This window comes from Lepidochelys olivacea (genome assembly GCF_965140295.1).
Source record: "Lepidochelys olivacea isolate rLepOli2 genome assembly, chromosome: 7".
In the NCBI taxonomy this organism is placed as follows: domain Eukaryota; kingdom Metazoa; phylum Chordata; order Testudines; family Cheloniidae; genus Lepidochelys; species Lepidochelys olivacea.
Window position 1 is genome coordinate 94,138,421 of NC_140417.1, and position 24,253 is coordinate 94,162,673.

The following is a 24,253-nucleotide window of genomic DNA, read 5'->3' on the forward strand; positions in this document are numbered from 1 at the left end:
CGTCCACATGACGAAGCCCTTTTTTCGACTTAAAGGGCTCTTAAAATCGATTTCCTTACTCCACCCCCGACAAGGGGGTTAGCGCTGAAATCAGCCTTGCTGGGTCAACTTTGGGGTACTGTGGGCACAATTAGACGGTATTGGCCTCCGGGAGCTATGCCAGAGTGCTCCATTGTGACGGCTCTGGACAGCACTCTCAACTCAGATGCACTGGCCAGGTAGACAGGAAAAGGCCCGCGAACTTTTGAATTTCAATTTCCTGTTTGGCCAGCATGGCAAGCTGCAGGTGACCATGCAGAGCTCATCAGCAGAGGTGACCATGATGGAGTCCCAGAATCGCAAAAGAGCTCCAGCATGGACCGAACAGGAGGTACGGGATCTGATCGCTGTGTGGGGAGAGGAATCTGTGCTATCAGAACTACGTTCCAGTTTTCAAAATGTCAAAACCTTTGTCAAAATCTCCCAGGGCATGAAGGACAGAGGCCATAACAGGGACCCGAAGCAGTGCCACGTGAAACTTAAGGAGCTGAGGCAAGCCTACCAGAAAACCAGAGGGGCGAACAGCCGCTCCGGGTCAGAGCCCAAAACATGCTGCTTCTATGATGAGCTGCATGCCATTTTAGGGGGTTCAGCCACCACTACCCCAGCTGTGTTGTTTGACTCCTTCAATGGAGATGGAGGCAACACGGAAGCAGGTTTTGGGGATGAGGAAGATGATGATGATGAGGTTGTAGATTGCTCACAGCAAGCAAGCAGAAAAACCGGTTTTCCTGACAGCCAGGAACTGTTTCTCACCCTGGACCTGGAGCCAGTACCCCCCGAACCCACCCAACGCTGCCTCCCAGACCCGCCAGGTGGAGAAGGGACCTCTGGTGAGTGTACCTTTTAAAATACTATACATGGTTTAAAAGCAAGCACGTTTAATGATTAATTTGCCCTGGCATTCGTGGCTCTCCTGGACGTACTCCTAAAGCCTTTGCAAAAGGTTTCTGGGGAGGGCAGCCTTATTCCATCCACCATGGTAGGACACTTTACCACTCCAGGCCAGTAGCACGTACTCGGGAATCATTGTAGAACAAAGCATTGCAGTGTATGTTTGCTGGCTTTCAAACAACATCCGTTCTTTATCTCTCTGTGTTATCCTCCGGAGAGTGATATTCATGGTCACCTGGTTGAAATAGGGTGCTTTTCTTAAGGGGACATTCAGAGGTTCCCATTCCTGCTGGGCTGTTTGCCTGTGGCTGAACAGAAATGTTCCCCGCTGTTAGCCACAGGAAGGGGAGAGGGGGAGGGGCTAGCCACATGCTGGGGGAAGGCAAAATGTGACCTTGGAATGAAAGCACATGTGCTATGTATGTAATGTTAACAGCAAGGTTTACCGTGAAAGAGTGTACCCATTGTTCTATAAAATGTGTCTTTTTAAATACCACTGTCCCCTTTTTTTTCTCCACCAGCTGCATGTGTTTCAAGGATCACAGGATCTTCTTCTTCTCAGAGGCTAGCGAAGATCAGAAGGTGAAAAAAATGCACTGGCGATGAAATGTTCTCTGAGCTCATGCTGTCCTCCCACACTGACAGAGCACAGACGAATGCGTGGAGGCAGACAATGTCAGAGTGCAAGAAAGCACAAAATCACTGGAAGGAGAGGTGGCGGGCTGAAGAGAGGGCTGAAGCTGAAAGGTGGCAGCAGCATGATGAGAGGAGGCAGGATTCAATGCTGAGACTGCTGGAGGATCAAACTAATATGCTCCAGCGTATAGTTGAGCTGCAGGAAAGGCAGCAGGAGCACAGACCGCCGCTGCAGCCCCTTTGTAACCAACCGCCCTCCTCCCCAAGTTCCATAGCCTCCTCACCCAGACGCCCAAGAACACGGTGGGAGGGCCTCCGGCCACCCAGCCACTCCACCCCAGAGGATTGCCCAAGCAACAGAAGGCTGGCATTCAATAAGTTTTAAACTTTTAAAGTGCTGTGTGGCCTTGTCCTTCCCTCCTCCACCACCCATCTTGGTGCTTCTCTCCTCCATCACCCCTCCTGGTCTACCTTGGTAGTTATCCCCCTATTTGTGTGATGAATAAAGAATGCATGAATGTGAAGCAACAATGACTTTATTGCCTCTGCAAGCGGTGATCGAAGGAAGGTGGGGAGGGTGGTTAGCTTACAAGGAAGTAGACTGAACCAAGGGGCGGGGCGTTTCATCAAGGAGAAACAAACAGAACTTTCACACCATAGCCTGGCCAGTCATGAAACTGGTTTTCAAAGCTTCTCTGATGCGCACCGCGCCCTCCTGTGCTCTTCAAACCACCCTGGTGTCTGGCTGTGCGTAACCAGCAGCCAGGTGATTTGCCTCAACCTCCCACCCCGCCATAAACGTTTTCCCTTTACTCTCACAGATATTGTAGAGTGCACAGCAAGCAGTAATAACAGTGGGAATACTGGTTTCACTGAGGTCTAACCGAGTCAGTAAACTGCGCCAGCGTGCTTTTAAACATCCAAATGCACATTCTACCACCATTCTGCACTTTCTCAGCCTGTAGCTGAACAGCTCCTGACTACTGTCCAGGCTGCCTGTGTACAGCTTCATGAGCCATGGCATTAAGGGTTTGGCTGGGTCCCCAAGGATACATATAGGCATTTCAACGTCCCCAACAGTTATTTTCTGGTCTGGGAATAAAGTCCCTTCCTGCAGCTTTTGAAACAGACCAGAGTTCCTGAAGATGCGAGCGTCATGTACCTTTCCCGGCCATCCCACGTTGATGTTGGTGAAACTTCCCTTGTGATCCACCAGTGCTTGCAGCACTATTGAAAAGTACCCCTTGCGGTTTATGTACTCACTGGCTTGGTGCTCCGGTGCCAAGATAGGGATAGGGGTTCCGTCTATGGCCCCACCACAGTTAGGGAATCCCATTGCAGCAAAGCCATCCGCTATGACCTGCACATTTCCCAGGGTCACTACCCTTGATATCAGCAGATCTTTGATTGTGTGGGCTACTTGAATCACAGCAGCCCCCACAGTAGATTTGCCCACTCCAAATTGATTCCCGACTGACCAGTAGCTGTCTGGCGTTGCAAGCTTCCACAGGGCTATTGCCACTCACTTCTCAACTGTGAGAGCTGCTCTCATCTCGGTATTATTGCGCCTCAGGGCAGGAGAAAACAAATCACAAAGTTCCATGAAAGTGCCCTTACGCATGAGAAATTTTTGCAGCCACTGGGAATTGTCCCAGACCTGCAACACTATGCGGTCCCACCAGTCTGTGCTTGTTTCCTGAGCCCAGAATCGGCATTCCACCGCATGAACCTGCTCCATTAGCACCATGACACCCACATTGCCAGGGCCCAGGCTTTGAGAGAAGTCTGTGTCCATGTCCTCATCACTCTCGTCACCACGCTGACATTGCTTTGCCAGGTTCTGGTGCTGCATATACTGCTGGATAATGCGCGTGGTGTTTAATGTGCTCCTAATTGTCAAAGTGATCTGAGCGGGCTCCATGCTTGCCGTGGTATGGCGTCTGCACAGAAAAAAGGCACGGAACGATTGTCTGCCGTTGCCCTGACGGAGGGAGGGGCGACTGATGACATGGCTTACGGGGTTGGCTTACAGGGAATTAAAATCAACAAAGGAGGTGGCTTTGCAAGAAACTGAATGGCCCTCCCAAGGATAGAACTCAAAACTGGGTTTAGCAGGTCGTTAATTTCACAGAGGGAGGGAGGGAGGAGAAATTGAATACAAAACAAATCTGGTCTATTTCTTGTTTTGAGCCACTTCATCTATCTTTATACATCTTGCTGGCAGCAGACTGTGCAGTACGACCGCTAGCCAGCGTCATCTCCTGGGTGCTCAGCACAAGACGGTGCAGTATGACTACTGGCCATCATCTTCTGCTGGCTGCTGATTAAAAGACAGTGCACTGCCATTTTGACTCAATCGCCATGAGACGAAACTTAAAAGGGAAATGACCTGGCTGAGTCACTCCCATGTTTGCCCAGGCGCCCCTGACCTCATCGAGGTCCGTTAAAAGAGCACCCAGGACTACGTCGATGACGGCTACCAGTCATACTACACTGTCTGCTGCCAAAAGGCAATTCACTGCTGCTGTGTAGCAATGCAGTACCGCATCTGCCAGCACCCAGGAGACATATGGTGATGGTTAGCTGAGCGGGCTCCATGCTTGCCGTGGTATGGCGTCTGCACAGGTAACTCAAGAAAAAAGGCGCAAACGATTGTCTGCCCTTGCTTTCACGAAAGGAGAGAGGGAAGGGGGGGCTGATGATATGTACCCAGAACCACCCACGACAATGTTTTAGCCCCATCAGGCACTGGGATTTCTACCCAGAATTCAAATGGGTGGCGGAGACTGCGGGAACTGTGGGATAGCTACCCACAGTGCAACGCTCCAGAAGTCGACGGTTGCCTTGGTACTGTGGACACACTCCGCCGACTACATGCACTTAGAGCATTTGTGTGGGGACACACACAATCGACTGTATAAAAAAGCTTTCTACAAAACCGACTTCTATAAATTCAACCTAATTTCATAGTGTAGACATACCCTAAGATGTGCTGGGAATATTCCTGAGTGTGGGGGAAGCAGCAGCAGGCACAGAGCTGATGGTGCCAGTGGTGGGGAGACACAATGGGCTTGCGCGCTGCTCCTTGATATTAAGGCTGCATGAAAACAAGAAGGGACAGAGATTTAGCTAGGACAAGCATTCAAGAGTACTGATGCTTAGCCAAGGCTTTTCTAAATTTTCTGAATCCTTTTGATCTAGAAATTGGGCTGCGAGGTTTGCAAGGTTTCTTGTGAGATTTCCAGCGCAACTTAGCATCAGCTGAGGCAAGCACTCCCTCACTCCGGAAATCCGATACTTCCGCTGTTAGTACTGGCCAAACCTAGAAATGGTTGGGGTAGCATGAAAAAGAGACAAACACACAAAAGAGTTAACCAATATATTTCAAACTCCAGCTAAAGTACAGTTTGAATTTTGGGTACATGTTGGCACTGGATCTTATGTTTATCTAGATTTCTTCACGCATGTTTGGTGGGTATGCCTTATTTGTTATTAATTGAATTTTTAATATGTCTATTTAAGTGCTACCACAGAAAGACAAGATCTGATCCAGCACTGAAAGTTAAATATGCTGTGTCCGTAATAATTTATCTATGACCGTACTTATAAGGCCTTCACCACCACAGTATCTAAGTGACTCATACTTAATGCAGTAACATATTTATTGTCACAACAGCCCTGGGAAGCAGGGAAATATGTTCATTTTACAGTTGGGGAAGTGAGGCACACAGAATGCAATTCACAAGGGGCATTCAGGTGCTGAAATGCTGAGTGTCGCAATGACTAACTATTAGGCCCTCTTTCTCCAGTTCCATTCATCATACTATCTAGGGTATGGGGAAATCCCCATTTTTGTGAGGTGAACACAGTTGAGGATTTCCGCATCCCCTGGAGCAATAGGAGGCTACATTAATGCAATGGTTGATCAGAATATATCTACCAGTATAAAGAAACAACCTGAAACCACAAAGGAAGACAGCTACATTCCCGGGACTCTGATCTCCCTCTCTAGCAAGCCTCAGATATTTGGCAATCACCATTTTGAGGTGAGGGGGTCCTAAGAGCCTTCAGGAAAACTGACCCTTTTCTCTCCCCATTGATTGTGTATCCTATCACCATGCTATTTCCCTTTCATATTTCTCAGTTGAAATTTCATTCTCAAGCCCAAGGATAAAGCCTAAATGTTAGGAAGATTAATTAGACCTGAGAGAAATTGCTCCAGGAAAGAGAGTGGCACCAGATGATGGTTGATGATTTCATTTCTTAGGTGCATCAGGCGAAGAAATATTTCCTAATAAAAGCCTGAGTACATTACATTGTTGTATGCAGTGGTGCTGTGTTGGTCCCAATAGATACAAGGTGTGTGAGGTAATATATTTTATTGGACCAACTTCTGTGGGTGAGAGAGGCATGCTTTGAGCTACACAGAGCTCTTCTCCAGTCTGGGAAAGGTACTCAGAGCTAAACACAAGGTAGAACAGATTATTTAGCATAAGGAGTTAACACATATTTCAAGGGACCATTCAAGGTGAATCGGCCTGTTAACAGCTCTCCAGTCATTGGAGAATGGGGGGAGAAGCTAGAGGGTAAGCTGGTTAGTGGGTTATAGATTGTTGGAATAAGTCATAAATCCAGTGTCTCTCTTCAGTCCATGGTTTTTTGGTGTCTAGCAAAGTTATGAATTTAAGCTCTCAGACTTGTCTTTTGAAAGTGTTCTACAGGTTTCCTTTGAGGATGAGGACTGAGAGATCAGGTATACAGTGCTCACTTTGTGAAAAGTGTTCCCCCACAGGTAAGATGGTGTTCTTCTCTTTTATCATTTTTCAGTGTGAATTCATTTGAGAGAGTAGTGATTGTCTCGTTTCACCCATGTAGTTGTTACTGGGGAATTTAGTGTACTGGTTGAGGTACCCACTTTTTGGGAGTTTTATTCAGGAGGTGGTCCCCATAAAGTACAGGATGTAATTGTTTGAAGATACCCATAGGGATTCCAGTGTGGAGTGATAGGTGACAACTAGGGGTGTGCTGTCAGAGGGGATTTTTGGGTGGCACATTCCATGATGCAATCTACCTATATATAAATCTTAACACACTTAAAACTGCCTTCACCAAACAAGGACATGCCACCAGAGGAGGAGACTGCGTCACAGAACGGCCACCCAAATACTCAGAGAACCTGCTTCAAAAAACCCCCAACCTCTCCAAGCTCACCATCAGAAGCAAGCTCCCCCCAGACTAGGATCCACCAACTCAAAGGGGCACCAGACCCAGCCAGAACAACAGAAGCAAAACCTGCAGAAATATGTCCACTGCTATGATGACCAACATCCCGGTAAACTCATCTTTCAAGCTCCGTGGCTCCTACACATGCTTATCACAACATCTGGCATATCCAAGCCCGAACACCTACACTGCAGTCAAATAGCCCGTTAGACTGAGCCCCATAAGCCTGCATCAGTTGGCACAGGCTCTCACCAATAGAAGATGTTCCAATAAAAGATATCACCTTGCCCACCTTGTCTCTCTACATTTACATTGGTATTTGCTATTCTTTGCAAAGAGAAACAGTCCATGTGACCGAAATAGACCAATGTAAGGTCTCCAGCATCCTCTGCAGTAGCCAAGAAGATTCCTCTAGCAGAAAAACCAATGGAACTCTGGGGTGCAAGGTGGAGGCTGAATTTAGGGGACAGTGCTGCCTGGTGGAAGGATTCTTTACTCCTCCCCAACTTCTACCCCAGCTCCCACAGGAATATCCCTCAGACAGTCTACTGCTCACACTGGGCATGACATCATTGAATTTCAATCTTTATTGTTCTACTGGAAAATAGTTCCTTCAGCTGGTGTACCCGTGAAGAGATTAGTTTTATGAATTTCCCAGCAGATTGAAGGTGCCTGCCTTTTACATATGAACTAGTCAAGGACTTAATAAAGAGAGACACTCACCTTTTCTTCTGTCAAGGAAATGGTTGTGGATATCAGATATTATTTGTCATTATAGATGGTCAGAACATGTTAAGTCTTTTCCAGGAAGAAGGAATGAAAATTTTGCTTTTTAAAAATGTTTCAGGTTTTTATTTTAAAAAGAGTTTTCAGTTTAACAATTTTTTAAAGCCACAAATTTATTTTTCAGAAAAATAACAAAATTCATAACATTGTCTTATAGAAAAATGAGAATTTTTAATAAAAAATACTTTCAAGTTAAAAAAATTTCAACCACCTCTAACTGACCTGTAATTGGGTTGGGTGTAATCACTGACTGGGTTTGTCATGATAATTTAGGGGGCAACTCATGGATAAATCAATGAAAATTTGTATTTAAATGATAGATTTTTACCTAAAGCTGTGATGATGTTTCTCTATTTTCACTTGGCTTCCTGCCCCAGCATGGCTCTTTATAGATAGTTTTCTTTTCTCACTTGCTTTTGCAGGTCTTTTGCAGGCTTGCTTTTGCAGGTCTTCTGATGGAACCTGGAGTTCAGGCAGCCTCGGCAGCACGCCAGCTGCACATCACTATCCTGTTCCAGGGAGGTAAGAGGACCCAGACTACTGCCCGTGCCAAGGCCAGTTCGCCTGTCAAAGGTGATGTCAAAACCAGCAACCTACGGTTTTTAAAAATCAAAAGCCATCTGCTTTTTCACAGAAGTTGTGGCCAACTCCAAACTCTCCCTACAGTTTTATATTACTTGGTCTATCACTTTTTTTTTTTTAATATAAAACTAACCAATTTCTTAATCAGGAGTATTTCAGGGCTGTTGGGGTCCATCTACACTACAGAAACATCTGAGTCAGAGTAACAGGCTACAACCTGGTTAAATTTGTAAGGTAGGTGGGATCTTCCATTCATCAGAGTAAATCCTTGCTCTCGTTCAAAATTTCAGCTCAGTTATGTAGCCTGATTACAGCACCGCTAGGGACTGTTCATAGCAAATTTTAAATGTGTTATAACCAAGGCAAATAGACTGTCTTTTGGACTAGAGGACCTCAAATACTCATTTTCCTTAGGCTCTCTTGCCTTCCCTTAGGCAAAATTGAGCTTTTACTGATATAGTTTATTCCAGTCCCAACAAGAAACTAGCTATATTGGCAAAAGTGCAGTTTTACTAGTATATTTGTGCCTATAGGCACAGCTATGTCAGTCAGGGATCCCACCACTGCACACCCCTGGCTGGCATAGGTTTGTAGTGTAGGACTGGCCTTAATGAATACTACACCAGACATACTGCTGTGTGCTCCTGAATATACACAGCAGATTGTGAATGAAGATAAAGGGCACAATCATCTACAAATTGCATCCTATTTTACATGTGATGGGGTAAATACTCTCTCTGCAGGCAGAGGAGATCTCTGGAATAGATTCACAATTTACATTTCAAGTGTGAAGACCATGAATAAAGAGTTCAGATTCCTGAAAACAAAAGATCACAACCTTTAGTGAAAACAGAGAAATCCAATTACAGAATCTTTGTTTATCAAAATAGGGCAGAAGAGTAATCTGGGGTGCGCTCTGGACATGCCTCTTACAGCTTCTCCTCCCCCTCAGCCCATTTTAAAATAATTTTTAAGGCAAGAGAATAAGGTAACACTTAAATAAGAAGTCCTCTCTTCTGAGATCTGTCTGCACAACGGTACAGAGGGGATCTTTATCCCTGCTGCCCCTAGTGCCAACAAGATCAAGTAAAGCAGTTTTACGTTACAGTAGCAAGCACCAGTAGCATGGTTGCCAAAACAGATAAATAGGATACAAGGCTGAGGCAATAAAAACACGTCAATGAACTATGATTTACCCTGCTTCTCCTGCTGAACTCCTGCTCGCCGAGTGACCTGACGTTATCTACTGCCTTCCAACACAGTGTAATTTCTGGTTGTGATTATACCATCTAAGGGCCTTAAATATTGGAAATGGTTTTGGTCAGGTGACAATAGGGAAGACACATTTTAAAAGCAAAAAACTTTTGTTCCAGACTGTCAGCAACATAAAGGCATCCTGCATGTTAATTGCATGAAGTGTATTTTCCAGGCCTTGGAAGGAAAGCACATACAGTTCCCGTTCATTCAACTGTTTGGAAGCGTGCATTTAGCTGAACTAGAAATGATGCTGCAGCAAACATTAACACAGCATTATTAATGGTGCTTCCAGATGGAGATGACATTACAGGATTGCAACTGGAGGAGCACCGATATACTCTGACTGCTGTGTCAGTAATGAACCAATCCCTCAGCATGGGCCCAGGAGCTGCTTTCTTCTGGATGAGATGTAAAACAGAGGTCATAGAATCATAGAATATCAGGGTTGGAAGGGACCTCAGGAGGTCATCTAGTCCAACCCCCTGCTCAAAGCAGGACCAATCCCCAACTAAATCATCCCAGCCAGGGCTTTGTCAAGCCTGACCTTAAAAACTTCTAAGGAAGGAGATTCTACCACCTCCTAGGTAACTCATTCCAGTGTTTCACCACCCTCTTAGTGAAAAAGTTTTTCCTAATATCCAACCTAAACCTCCCCCACTGCAATTTGAGACCATTACTCCTTGTCCTGTCCTCTTCTACCACTGAGAATAGTCTAGAACCATCCTCTCTGGAACCACCTCTCAGGTAGGTGAAAGCAGCTATCAAATCCCCCCTCATTCTTCTCTTCTGCAGACTAAACAATCCCAGTTCCCTCAGTCTCTCCTCATAAGTCATATGTTCCAGACCCCTAATCATTTTTGTTGCCCTTCGCTGGACTCTCTCCAATTTATCCACATCCTTCTTGTAGTGTGGGGCCCAAAATTGGACACAGTACTCCAGATGAGGCCTCACCGATGTCGAATAGAGGGGAACGATCACGTCCCTCGATCTGCTCGTTATGCCCCTACTTATACATCCCAAAATGCCATTGGCCTTCTTGGCAACAAGGGCACACTGCTGACTCATATCCAGCTTCTCGTCCACTGTCACCCCTAGGTCCTTTTCCGCAGAACTGCTGCCTAGCCATTCGGTCCCTAGTCTGTAGCTGTGCCTTGGGTTCTTCCGTCCTAAGTGCAGGACCCTGCACTTATCCTTATTGAACCTCATCAGATTTCTTTTGGCCCAATCCTCCAATTTGTCTAGGTCCCTCTGTATCCTATCTCTGCCCTCCAGCGTATCTACCACTCCTCCTAGTTTAGTATCATCCGCAAATTTGCCGAGAGTGCAATCCACACCATCCTCCAGATCATTAATGAAGATATTGAACAAAACCGGCCCCAGGACCGATCCTTGGGGCACTCCACTTGACACCGGCTGCCAACTAGACATGGAGCCATTGATCACTACCCGTTGAGCCCGACAATCTAGCCAACTTTCTACCCACCTTATAGTGCATTCATCCAGCCCATACTTCTTTAACTTGCTGACAAGAATACTGTGGGAGACTGTGTCAAAAGCTTTGCTAAAGTCAAGATACAATACATCCACTGCTTTCCCTTCATCCACAGAACCAGTAATCTCATCATAGAAGGCGATTAGATTAGTCAGGCATGACCTTCCCTTGGTGAATCCATGCTGACTGTTCCTGATCACTTTCCTCTCATGTAAGCGCTTCAGGATTGATTCTTTGAGGACCTGCTCCATGATTTTTCCGGGGACTGAGGTGAGGCTGACTGGCCTGTAGTTCCCAGGATCCTCCTTCTTCCCTTTTTTAAAGATTGGCACTACATTAGCCTTTTTCCAGTCATCTGGGACTTCCCCCGTTCGCCACGAGTTTTCAAAGATAATGGCCAATGGCTCTGCAATCACAGCCGCCAATTCCTTTAGCACTCTCGGATGCAACTCGTCCGGCCCCATGGACTTGTGCACGTCCAGCTTTTCTAAATAGTCCCTAACCACCTCTTTCTCCACAGAGGGCTGGCCATCTACTCCCCATGTTGTGATGCCCTGCGCAGCAGTCTGGGAGCTGACCTTGTTAGTGAAGACAGAGGCAAAAAAAGCATTGAGTAAATTAGCTTTTTCCACATCCTCTGTCACTAGGTTGCCTCCCTCATTCAGTAAGGGGCCCACACTTTCCTTGGCTTTCTTCTTGTTGCCAACATACCTGAAGAAACCGTTCTTGTTACTCTTGACATCTCTTGCTAGCTGCAGCTCCAGGTGCAATTTGGCCCTCCTGATTTCATTCCTACATGCCCGAGTAATATTTTTATACTCTTCCCTGGTCATACATCCAACCTTCCACTTCTTGTAAGCTTCTTTTTTATGTTTAAGATCCGCTAGGATTTCACCGTTAAGCCAAGCTGGTCGCCTGCCATATTTACTATTCTTTCGACTCATCAGGATGGTTTGTCCCTGTAACCTCAACAGGGATTTCTTGAAATACAGCCAGCTCTCCTGGACTCCTTTCCCCTTCATGTTAGTCCCCCAGGGGATCCTATCCATCCGTTCCCTGAGGGAGTCGAAGTCTGCTTTCCTGAAGTCCAGGGTCCGTATCCTGCTGCTTACCTTTCTTCCCTGTGTCAGGATCCTGAACTCAACCAACTCATGGTCACTGCCTCCCAGATTCCCATCCACTTTTGCTCCCCCCACTAATTCTTCCCGGTTTGTGAGGTCCTGCCCCTCATGGTCATTAAATATACCATGGCTCTTTTTGCAAGAGTTTTAATTCCATAGTGTGCTCAGCCTTGAATGAGGCACAAAGACATGGGTCTTGATAAGAATGAATCCACATAACAGTGCACTCGGTGACACAAAGGCTGGCAATAAGCACTAGGCCTTTGAACCCTTCTTCATTTCTTATACAAACCCATTGTGTAGTGTTACCATGCTCTGTTAAACAGATCCATGTTCTGTCCACAAGGTATCATAGAATCATAGAAGATTAGGGTTGGAAGAGACTTCAGAAGATCATCTAGTCCAACCCCCTGCTCAAAGCAGGACCAACCCCAACTAAATCATCCCAGTCAAGGCTTTGTCAAGCCAGGCCTTAAAAACCTCTAAGGATGGAGATTCCACCATCAGGTAGCTGCATTTTGGTGGGGGAAGGTTGCAGAGCTTTGCAATGAAGGCATTATCTATATGTAAATTGGCATGCTTCCCCTGGTGATGCTAATTGTAATTACTGTACTAGTATTTCGCCAACATTCTCACTCATTCCATGTGTGATTTCCTCTCATGAATATGAAATACAATTCACTTTTCTCCAGCACGCTGCCTTTATTCAGTGTCAAGTACTCAGAGAAAAATTAAAATTGTTTCAATATTTTACTCTTGGGGGATTTTCAGCTGCAAAGAAATTTCATTACTTACAGTGGGAGTGAGTGTCTCTTATGATTAATAAAGAGGGCTTGAGAGACACATGGATGCCAAATTCAATCCTTGCATAAATAGTTGTAACACCAATGAAGTCAGAGGAGATCACACCTGCTTATAACAGGGCTAAACTTGACATAATTCTATTCATGACTGTCTTACTGTGTGACTTTAGGCAAATCATTTAATCTCCCGTGCCTCACTTTGCCCACCTGTAAAAAAGATACTGAACTATCTCTGAAAAGCACTGCCGGATTACAGCTGTGCAGAAAACAGTGTTCTTGTCCCTTGAAAAATTTTTGCAGTTGAAAAATTTTCTTATCCTAAATTGCGATGAAAAAAAAACAAAAATTTTCCTGAGCCAAAAATCTGATCTTTTTTAGTCAATCGAAACCTTGTGTGTCAATTATGACCATTGTGAATTTTTAAAAACATTTATTTTGACCACAATTAGCTTAAGTTTCAAAATTTAAAAAAGTCATTTTGAACTGGCATTTGTCATTTTGACAAATGTTGATAATCACAGAACCTGTTTTTCAAAAAAAAAAAATTTGAGCAAAATAATTTGTTCAAACTGACTCTCTCACAAACAGTTTTGGTTCTGATGAAAAAAATGTGTCATCAAAAATTCCCCACCAGCTCTATTTAGGATCCTTGGGTGAAAGATTTTTTTTTTTAATAAATACAAAATATTATTCTTACTACTGCAATGGAACACAAATATCTGTAGTGATAATGTGTGTGGTAGTTATTGCCAAATCACTAAAGGTTCCAATGAGTTTATTTAAAAGAACAGGAGTACTTGTGGCACCTTAGAGACTAACAAATGTATTGGAGATTAGTTTATGGGATGTCTCGGGGTCTTGTATAATCCAAACTTATTTACCTACCCATTGCAATATGAGGACAATCAATGTGCACTTTTTTTCTCAGCTTCTGCAAAACCACTGTTAATGTGAGCTGCCCATTCACACCACACAAAGCTGACAAACTAGTCTTCCCCAGTGTTTTTCTTATATATTTGTTCCGCAAAGAAGAGTGGAAATTCCATGTTTCTAAATCACCTGCTCCATTCAATCCCTGCTCAAACTGCTCTGCTGCATAGTCTGTTTTCTCATACAGAAAATAAATTATCAAAAGAAAAGTGCAGTAACAGAAACCTGCTACAGCTTCTGGACTTAAGCTAGCTCCCACATCTTGAACTTTGAGCTGAAATATCTCTTTGCTGGTACAGCCCTTTGGTTCACTTGGTAATTGTTCTGGGTGTTAACACATTCTCTTCATTAACAGTTTGGCAATTCTTCAGAATAGGGTGATTTTTCTGAAGTTGGGACATTTAAAAATATATGAAGTTTATTTGCAATGACAAAGGTAGTCCATTTGGTGGGATCGTGTATAACATAGTAAGAAAAAACTGCAGTAGGTGTGAAATTTGGGTCCAGATATCAGCATTTCTTGATATGCTACATTTAAAAAAAAATCAGATTAGACACAATTTCCTATTAAACACGTTAATTAAACTAGCAGGGACAGTAAAATAAATTTTTAAAGTGTTTAATTGGGATTAAAATGTCATTTGTGGCTAAAGCTAATATTGGTTATTCTTCTTCAGCTCCTCAATAACCATATCGGACATAAAAGTAAATCACATTTGGGGCCACTGCTAGGCTGGGAGTCTTACAATTACACCCAGCAGCTGTGTTTTTGGACAGGGATGCACATGTGCCGGCCACACCGTCTGTTTCCTTCGGCGGTGTGCTCTGTTCTTGGGAGCAGGCGGGGAATCTACACTGCAAAGCCCTGCAGGCTCCTAAGTACAGAGAAGACCAGGAGAGGTGAAGGACAGTGCAATTTTCATGGTTTCTTTACACATACCATTCAGGATCATGTAGGAACCCAGTGGCCCAGGTACTACAGAATTGCCTAGCAGACTAATTAGCACTTTTATCAAAAGCATGGGTGTTTGCTTAAGGTTCTTAAGAGATAAAGTAATTACACAGGTCATGGTTTAAAATAAAACCAGTAAAAATAGGAAACAGTTGCATTTCACAATTTGAAAAAATATGACATTTTTAAACTAGTCTAAAAATAGGAGAGGATTAAAAGAAAGTAAAACATAGAAGACATGACAAAGTTAATATTAAGGTTATGAAAGGGTTAAACAAAAGTCAACAAGGGCTACAACCAGAAGACAGATATGGACAAGTAAAGAGACTAAAGTAAACAGGAACAAAAGAAAGAAAATATGAGAAAATATGAGGCAAGGCTGGCAAAACAAAATCATGGACAAAGATAAAATGAAAATATATTAAAAAATCTTCCTCCCCCCCTTTGTATTTTGTCTGTTTACCTTCTGATCTCTTCAGAAAAGGAGCTGACTTCTTAGACGTTTCGAAAAGACACTGCATTGCAGCTTTTGGACATGATGGAAATACATACTGAGAGTGAATCACACTGCAGCATGTTTGGGGCAGATGTTCACAGATTAGAACAAAGATGGCAGTGAAAGTATAATATTTTTAAGGTACCTTAGTATTTTGAGTTTGTTCCCATGGAGGGGCAGTTCTGACCCTTTTGGAAAGGGGAGTAAGCAGAATACAAGCTGCATCGCTCCTGAGCGACCTCCAACAGCAAGTTAGTCACAGACCTCCCTCTTAGAGGTTTAGATCCCTGTATGTTTTCCTTGGTCAATCCAATATGACCGTGGGGAAATCTACCATAGCCATGAATGACATCAAACAGCATATTTTACGAGACTGCTTTAAAAGTAGCCATTTAAATGCTATTTGGACCTTACCCCAAGATTACATTTTGGTAGCAGTTCTTTTATTAAGTATAATGAACAACACTGAATAACTCTGGATTTTCATTCATCATTTTTAAAGTTTCAAAATATTAGAAAGTTTAACCCTTTAAATTAACCATTTCCCATGCTTAACATTTTGAACCAGTTTTCTAACCATCTGTATCAGGTCCTGATATCCCAAGCCTGACAACTAAACTATCCCCTTCCAATCACAAAAGTGCAGGATAATTTTTAAAAGTTCATTCTCAGCTGGATTGCAATAAGCACGATCATTTTAAAGAGCTAAGAGATAAACCAAACAAACTTTGCTCTTTGAACCTTTCCGTTTTGCACCATTTACTTTTTAAACTTGCAGCTGCTTGTGTGTTTTTAAAACATGCCTGAACAAGTGCCACTTGTCAATAGCCGCATTACAATATCACACTGTGATTAAATAATGAGAAAGACCTGGCTTAAAATGAAAAAGGGCAGGAAATTCAGAGTTACAGCTGACACTTCTCTTTAGCTCAAACTGCTGGGGAAAGAAAAGGCATGAGCTAAAACTGCCTCAGCTCTGACATTTATTTGAGAGTTTTAGAAAGGGGAAACATGTTAATGTCTGCAAGCTGTATTACCTCAGACTGTGACTTCATCGGATCTCATGAGCCAAACAGGATGGGGCTGAATTGGAATTTGGATGGGCGACCTCCACATAAAACCCATAGTGGTGTTACTCATTCAGTAGGCGGCACTCTTCCCTCTGAGTCAGTACTGAATCAATGTCTCAGCGTGGCGTTAGGGCCCACTGAAGTGAGTGGACAGACTCCCACTAACTTCACCAGACTTTGAGTAGGTCTTTTATGGAGCTGCGTGCTATTAGGGCTGCCATCTCTCAGAAGAGATGTACAACCACGCTCCTGACCACTTGGGACCGTAAAAGATTTCTGGGTATTATTGTAAGAGTAAACACTTTGGTATCAGTGTCCTGGCAAATTCCCATCTAATCAGTTAGGTTTCTCATGTCTACGCTGTCCCTGCAGTTTCACTTGGAATGAGAGGATTTTTCATTCCCTTTTCCTAAATACATAGTGATGATGATCACTGTTCAGCTGCCACGCTCCATCCCAGGAATGGCTGCATTTCTGTGGAGTTACCGCCGAGAGGTTGCCAGCTACAGTATCATTGTTGATCAAAATCATAAGCCTAAAACTGATCTTAAAATAAAATCTGGGCCAGATCCTCAGCTAGCGTAAATAGACATCACTGTATGAGCTGGGGATCTGGCCCACTAATTCTATGCTGAGATTGTAACATGCTAAAATTGCAGCCATGAGGGAATTTTTAATACACTATTTAGATTAAAGGTTTATAATGGAAACATTTTACAGAAATTAATTACAAAGTTACAAATAACACCACTGTCATTAGCTAGTGTATTTCAAATGGATGCATAGATGACGGTTGAATGGTGCCCCTTTTAAAATGGATACGTAAGCATCAACTGCTAGCTAAGTGTAACAATGTAATATTTATCCACTTAAATTCATGGAATATCATGTTGACAATCAATTGGCCAACTCAAAACACATCTTGAACCTCTTCTCAGCAACACTGGTATGAATCAGGAGTAACTCCACTGAAAGAAGCTAGATTCGAGTAGAACTGATGTACACAAAGATAAAACAAACCTAGCGTAAGAGCATGAATTGAACAGTTTAATGCTAACATCATGTGTTCTAACTTTAAGCTGCCATTGCACAGGAGGTGCTTTAAAAATTGGTACTGTTTTCAAAGATTCTACCATTTCTAGTAGAATTCTCTGTTTTATAACTAAGGAAAATAATGGAAACTAATCTTCCGAAAACAATAGAACATGTCAAGTTCACACACTGTATTACGCAGCACCATTCTGTCCATGTCAAGTTAAGTTCTTGTTTCTGTATCTCAAAGGTGTGAAAGAGTCAATTTCAAATGAATAAGATAGCAGGGGTTGATGTTCAGTATGACTTTGAGATTACATCAATACTGAGAATTTAAGCAAATAAATAGCTCTTGTTCTGTACCCATTTTTAATTCTTAAGCAGTTTACTTACTTGGTGTAGTTATGTATTTGCATTTTAAAATTCAATTACATGCAAAAAGTTCTTGGTAAATCAGGGATTTTAAGTAGATATTGGGCCTAATCCTGCACATGCCTCACTCATCTGAGACCCCACTTCCAAATCTGACTCTGAGTCCCGCGGTAATGGTGGAGCAGAACCCAGGTGGACAGGACACAGGTAAACTGAACCAGGGGACGGTGGTACTGGGGATATGAAAAGAATTACTTATTTCCATCTGGTGTTCAGGCATGGGCCCTGTATTCAACAAGATTGTTCCATCTGAAGCAATGCTGAAAACAGACTGAAGGAGCAAATTCTGAGGAATTAATCTAAGACCTGTTTGAACAGATACATTTTGAAATTTCCAGTCAGAATCAACTTGAACTTTTGATACCTGAGTCTCATTTACACTAAGGATGCTTTATACTGCTCCGGTGGTATAAAAGGGGACATACAGTGGAATCAGACTCAAAATGTTTAAATTCCATTTAGCAATGATTCCTTGAGACTGGCTGAGGAGGAACTGTGACTATCAACCTGAAGGAGATGGCAGGGAGCCTACAAAGAAGTGAGAGACACAAGAGACACTAATATACAAGTGTTTTTAGGTGACAAAATAGAAAGACAAAGAGGTGACCCATTGGCCCATGATCTGGGATGTAAAAAGAAAGAAAAGGGGGAGATGCAGCTAAGAGAGAGGCCCAGAGGAGGGGGATCCTTTTCCTTTACTCATCCCTCCTGCCATTCCTTTAACTCAAGTTACAGCTGTGGATTTGGGGCCAAACAGCCTACGTCCTAAGGTATGTCTCTGAGGGGGCAGATGTGTCTAGTTGATGACCATGGTGACCTGTTGCAGGTTCATTCACAAACAGCATCAGAAAAACTAAGAGACTGAATCCTAGAAACAGTCACATACTGAAAAAAAAAAAATGTCCTAAATGCACTGAGAGTGTGAAAGACAAGACTCCGGATGCAAAAATAGAGGATCTGTCTCAGAAACACAGAACTCGGAACTCCAGAAACAGAGAGAGACTAACAGAAAACACAGAGAGAAAGACACATAGGAACGGAGACAGAAACCTATGAAAGGCTCAGAGGAGAAAGCCTGCCTGCCAAATGAGAAAGAGTGGGTCTAGCAGCGAAAAGGGAGTTAGCTAAGAGGAGAAAGTAGAATGTAGGATGCTGAAAGCAGAAGAGACGTGTGCCTTGAGGGTAAATCTTGAAGTGAAGAAGGAAAAAGGCAAACTAGATCAGCCCCACAAGGGAAAACCATGAGAGACACGGGCAGTAGGGTAATGGGTCATAAAGATACTGGGAGATTAGGAGAAGTCTAAGTTATCTTCTAGCCTCATCAGTGTGTAAGTAACATCAAGTTAGACTCCCTTACACTCCTGCAAGTGGTTGGCACTGGGCAGTAGTGTAAGGGAGCTGAAAAAACCCTTCACATACCAACTCTGAATTTGGCCCAGGTAGCAGTGAAGAGGAGAGTATCATCAATATGGCCTGCCACCCTGAAGCAGTGTCGGTGTACGATGGGCCTCTAGTAGCAGAGAGGAAGCATAAAATTGACTCTTGGACTCAATGACAATGATAATAAGTCCTGAAAGTAGATAGACCCTAGAGGAGACTGAAGAGTGGGAAGGGGAAGAGAGACAAAGAGGGAGAGCGTGTGCACAAGAGCGAAAGTGAAAAATGAGAAAGGGATTCTATTTTGTAGGGAGAAGGTGTGTGTGGTACATGCACTGCAGGGAAACAGCAGTTGAAGGAGTCCCAGCTCTGTTCCCCAATGGTTTAGAGGTCAGAAATTTTATTTTACTTGTGTTTAGTTTTTCATTATACTATATGCAGCAGAACTAGTTATTTAGTCTTGCTGATATCTAAATATGAATTTCTTAAACAATATTTTGCATGATATAATGATCCCCATCTTTGTGAAGAACACTTTTCACCCATAGAGCTCAAGATAACATGCCCAGAACAGCACATTAACAATTATTGTACATTATTATGACTATATTCATTTGTAAATAGAATCAAACAACACATGCTCTTTGATGGCAGAGGGTATGTGGGCTGAACTATCAATGGAAGAAGATATCAGCTTTAAATACTTAGGCTATCTCAGCACATAACCAGCCATCCTAACCAGCCAAGTTTTGATCAAAATGAACATTTGAGACTACTGAAAAGTGACACTGGCAGTCTAGGAAAAACATGGGTTTTATTGTAATTTTCTGTGACTTTTTAAAAACCGTTTGGTAAAGCACCCAGATGTTTAGAAAGCCTATAGGTTATACACTTCTACAACTGTTTTGGCATCTCCCATAAGAAAACTAGGTCAGGACCTAGAGTTGTTTTAACACAGCTATAATCAGAGCAAGAATCCTTTGTGACATTAGACCAAGAATTATTAACATTGCTGTTATCTGAATTCACAATTATCAATGCATATGTTTGTGTAGCTAGATCTCAGACATTTTGTTTACTCCAGACTCTGTGAAATAAATTGTAAATAACAAATGAAAAAATCTCATCTACTAGTGGTGTTTTCATAAGATCGGGGTACCTTAAAGACTATACATAAAGCTCCAATAAGTTGGACTAGTCCTTATCTTTAAAAGAAGTCTCATTATATGGGTCGTGAATAATATTAGAAAGGATCACTGTGCCTCAAAATTAGACATCAACAGACAAGTGAGGCACAGAAGGGAGGGAAACACAATGGACCAAAAGAGGGAAACATACATCCAAGGCACTATGTAACTGGCCTAATTTATTTATATAGAGAGTTTGCCTGCAAAGTGCATGAATTTAGATTACTTTTTTAAATGGTGCAGTATTATATCAGACATATGTCCTTGCTTAAAAGAGAATTCAGGCAAATTTGTTTATTTTTATTTGTCTTACATCTAGTTTGATTAAAGTGTTGGCTAACAAGAGAAACCACTCAGGAAAATCCTGTATATAGAAATGGGAGGTATGAGGAAAAACTGTTTTAATCACCTGATTTACCCAAAAGGGAGTGTAAATTAACATAAACTGGCCCGTTTAATCTTGACTCTCTGTAAATGTTTAATGTGAAAAAAATGTGATAATTAATGTTTCTATACTCATATGCTTAAGGAGTCATTACAATCAGCCTTTGTCTGCTTCAGAGTTGGCAGCACCGACCTGCTGCATTTGAGAAGGGAATGTTTTAGGGTCATTTAACATTATATCACTCTTGGTGATCCAAGAGCTGCTATAATTCTGCCAAAGAGTATAGAGGGTTTCCCAGTCAAGTTTCATCCTGATTTTGATTATTGTTTATCTCCAGTCCATGTCTGAATAGTTGTAGTAAAATAGAGGAAGTTTTACTCCTGAATTTGAGGTCAGCTTGTAATGAACCATGGTTTCAATCGCATGAACAGCTGCTTCTTTTATAAGCAAAAAGGGTTCACTTACAGTTCAGGGTAACACAGTAATAATTTAAGGAACAAGGAAGCTTCTATTCATTTCTTTATTTTTTTATATGTTTTTTGAAACGTTTTGACATTTGAAAATGTCAAAGTGCTTGCAGCGGACTTGTCTGAGTGGAGTGTAATATTGACACTATTCTACTTTGCAAAAAAAAAAAGAAATGAACAAAGTGAATTTTTAAAACAAAAATACAGTACATCTAGACCTATCAATCATCATATAAAAGCCTTTTTCATTGAGAGCTTCGTTTTTGTAGTGAGAAAAACTATTATTAAACTTTTTTAAATATGTAGCTCGATATAAAAGGGACACAAATAAATCAGGCATATTCCCTGAAATGGGGGTCAAAAATATTTTTAAATGGTTGGATAAATGCAAGCAAGAAACTTAATATAGGTTACTAAAAGCAATGGGACAAAAAAAATCTTTTCATCATAAGAAGTCTCTCAAAAGACAAAGGTTTAAAAGTCTGGCCAATTTAGTTTGCAAATATATTTTTCTAACCGTATAGTTCTACAGTTCATAAAAAATGAGTCTTAAATGAAAGAAGATTAACTAGTAATTTTTCATTAATTTTCTGATGTTCATTTGTCCAATTCAATTTTGTTACCATCCTCTTAAGTCACGTAGGTTTAAAGGGTGAATTTAACAGCCTTTTGGCATTTGTCATCTCTACATATTAGGATTCCCCTTATTTTGCTAAAAGCCATGTAGATGTTTTTTAGTTATCTTGTTTGCTTTTGGCAGTGGATAGGTCACTGTACTGGAAGCCAGGAGACCCAGACTGTTCCTGGCACTGCCACCCATTTGTCATGTGATCATGGGCTACTTATTTAGGGCCAGGTTATAGAATATTTACTCACATTGGTGAGCACCTACTCAAGTAATTTCATAGGTTTTGGTGGGACTATTCTCACAATTTGTTGTTTGCCAGTGTGAGTAAGGACTCCACAGTCTGTCTCAGAACCTCTCTGTGCCTCATTTTCACCATCTGTCAAATGGAGATGATACCTCTCAGCCTTTGTAAAGCTCTTTCAGATCGAGAGATCCAAGACTCTTAAAAGAGTTGGCTGAGGATGCAAATGACCACATTAGGTGGTACATAGATGAGCCCCTCTGTAATCAGGAAGACATCATGGTGCCTGATGTTCCCCGCTGCACCCAGAATAGAAAAGTGACAGTATCAAATTGTGAGAAGGTTCTACTCTCGATTTGTTTGATTCTGTAGGGAATGTGTGAAGCATTTTTAACCACTTCCTCAGACAGCTGCCAGTGTTCTTATTAAGTTTCACATTCCTTTTCAGGCCCATTGATTGCTTAGTTTAGGACCATAAAGCTGATTAAACTGCTATCATTCCATTTTAGTTGTGTTTGCCTGCAGGGCTCAGGCAGAAAAGTGAGTGTACTATAGTTTCTCCCTTGTGCACAAGGCACCAGGCATATGCCAGACTGACTCATTGCCCTAAGGTAAAATGGGAACAGGCATATACCAAACTGACTTATTGCCCCTTGTAATATCACCAGTTCCAACAGATGAAGAGAGGTATTTTAGCCATTAATGCAACACATGATTTCAGGAGCAAATGGAAACCCAAAAGCATCACAAAAATGTGAACCCCTTGAACAAAGGGAAGATAAATCTTTTCAGTAAAGTAGGACCCACCATCACCTAATAATACCCCAAACTTCTAACCTCACTTCCATTTGGTTTGAAAAGTACCAAGGTATGTTTGCCCTCATCCAATTTCCAATGATAGCCAACTACCAGAAAAGCAAGCCATCTATACTTAACGGAAATGAGACACAAAGCAGCAAGCCATTATCATTCTGATAACATCACACTCCAAATTATCTCTCAGTCTCATTTAGTGGCCTTACATACACACATATATATATATTACAAATATCTCAGGAAACACAAGACCTGAATCCCAGTGTTTCAATGTAGTTAACTAGCAGCAAGACACAAACAAGTAACTACATCGCTCTCAAAAGAAATATATCTATTAGGTAGTTCCACTTCAGAGGTCGCTGAATATGGGAATGGGGCTGCTGGCAGCCTTCCCAATTATTATTTTCGCTCTTAAGGCAAGATCAGGACCATCATTCATCACTGATGGCTACGTTACCCCAGAAGCCCAGATTGTGAATACATTTTAGAAGTTTAAATAAAAAATACTCTCTAATGAGCCTTCAGTTTACAATATAAGAAGCATGCCTCCCACCTGAGCAAAACTAAAGCTCATCCAATACTAAATATCCCCAGGACAATGAATGAACAGAAAAAACACTCGCCATCAGGCAGAGTGGAACACCGTTCAACACTGCAGCTTGTGCTCTTCCCTAACACACAGATGCACAGGGCAGAGAGATCAGCCCCCTCCATCATCTTTCATTAGCATTGTATACCACTGAGGCAAGTAAATTCATGAGGACAAACAAAACTGAAGTCAACCATCAAGGCTGCAACATTTTACAGGATCAAGTGAAACATACAAGGACAATTAAATCTACTATGACTTCCAAAAACACTGTTGGCCAGGTTCGCTGTACCTTGCAACTCCACTCTACGGTTTTGATCTGGTAGCACTTCACACCCGTGTTGCACAGGTTTCCAGGTGAAAGGTATGGGAGCATCAAGGCCCTGAGCTCTCCCCCAGATCTGCACAAGATTACTAAAAGAAATCTGTTCTGAGTATAATTTCATAACTCTCCCTTTTAAACACCACCTGATATTCTTTTATCCCCTTCACGCTTTTTACTATGAACCTGATTCTCCTCTTATCTAACACCAGTTTTACACCATTTTAACTCCATTGACTTATGTGGAGTCACTGCTCATTTACAACAATGGAAAGGAGAGGAGAATCCAGCTCTGCTACAGTCTTTATGGATCCCTTTTATTATTCACACGCATCCATACATCCTTCCAATGCTATGTTACTGACACAGCAAGTGCCCTGAGTTACCCTGACCACTATAAACAAGACTTCACTCACCATCAACTGCACCCCTCCCACACAGCAGCATCTGCCACTTCCAGCCATTCATCTAAATGCATCCACTCTCTTTACACTTT

At 42.4% G+C, this 24,253-nt stretch overlaps 1 long non-coding RNA gene across 2 annotated transcripts; it reads right to left on the reverse strand.

Moving 5' to 3' along the window:
- Positions 1–2,127: 2,127 nt before the first annotated feature.
- LOC311524414 lies at positions 2,128–8,148 on the reverse strand. 2 transcript variants are annotated; one of them, XR_014712552.1, is made up of 3 exons: positions 7,907–8,148; positions 4,551–4,891; positions 2,128–3,509 (listed from the first exon to the last, which is right to left on the reverse strand). It is a non-coding gene; the product is annotated as an uncharacterized lncRNA (long non-coding RNA). The 2 variants fall into 2 exon arrangements; XR_014712553.1 differs by having other exon boundaries at positions 2,128–4,186.
- Positions 8,149–24,253: the final 16,105 nt, after the last annotated feature.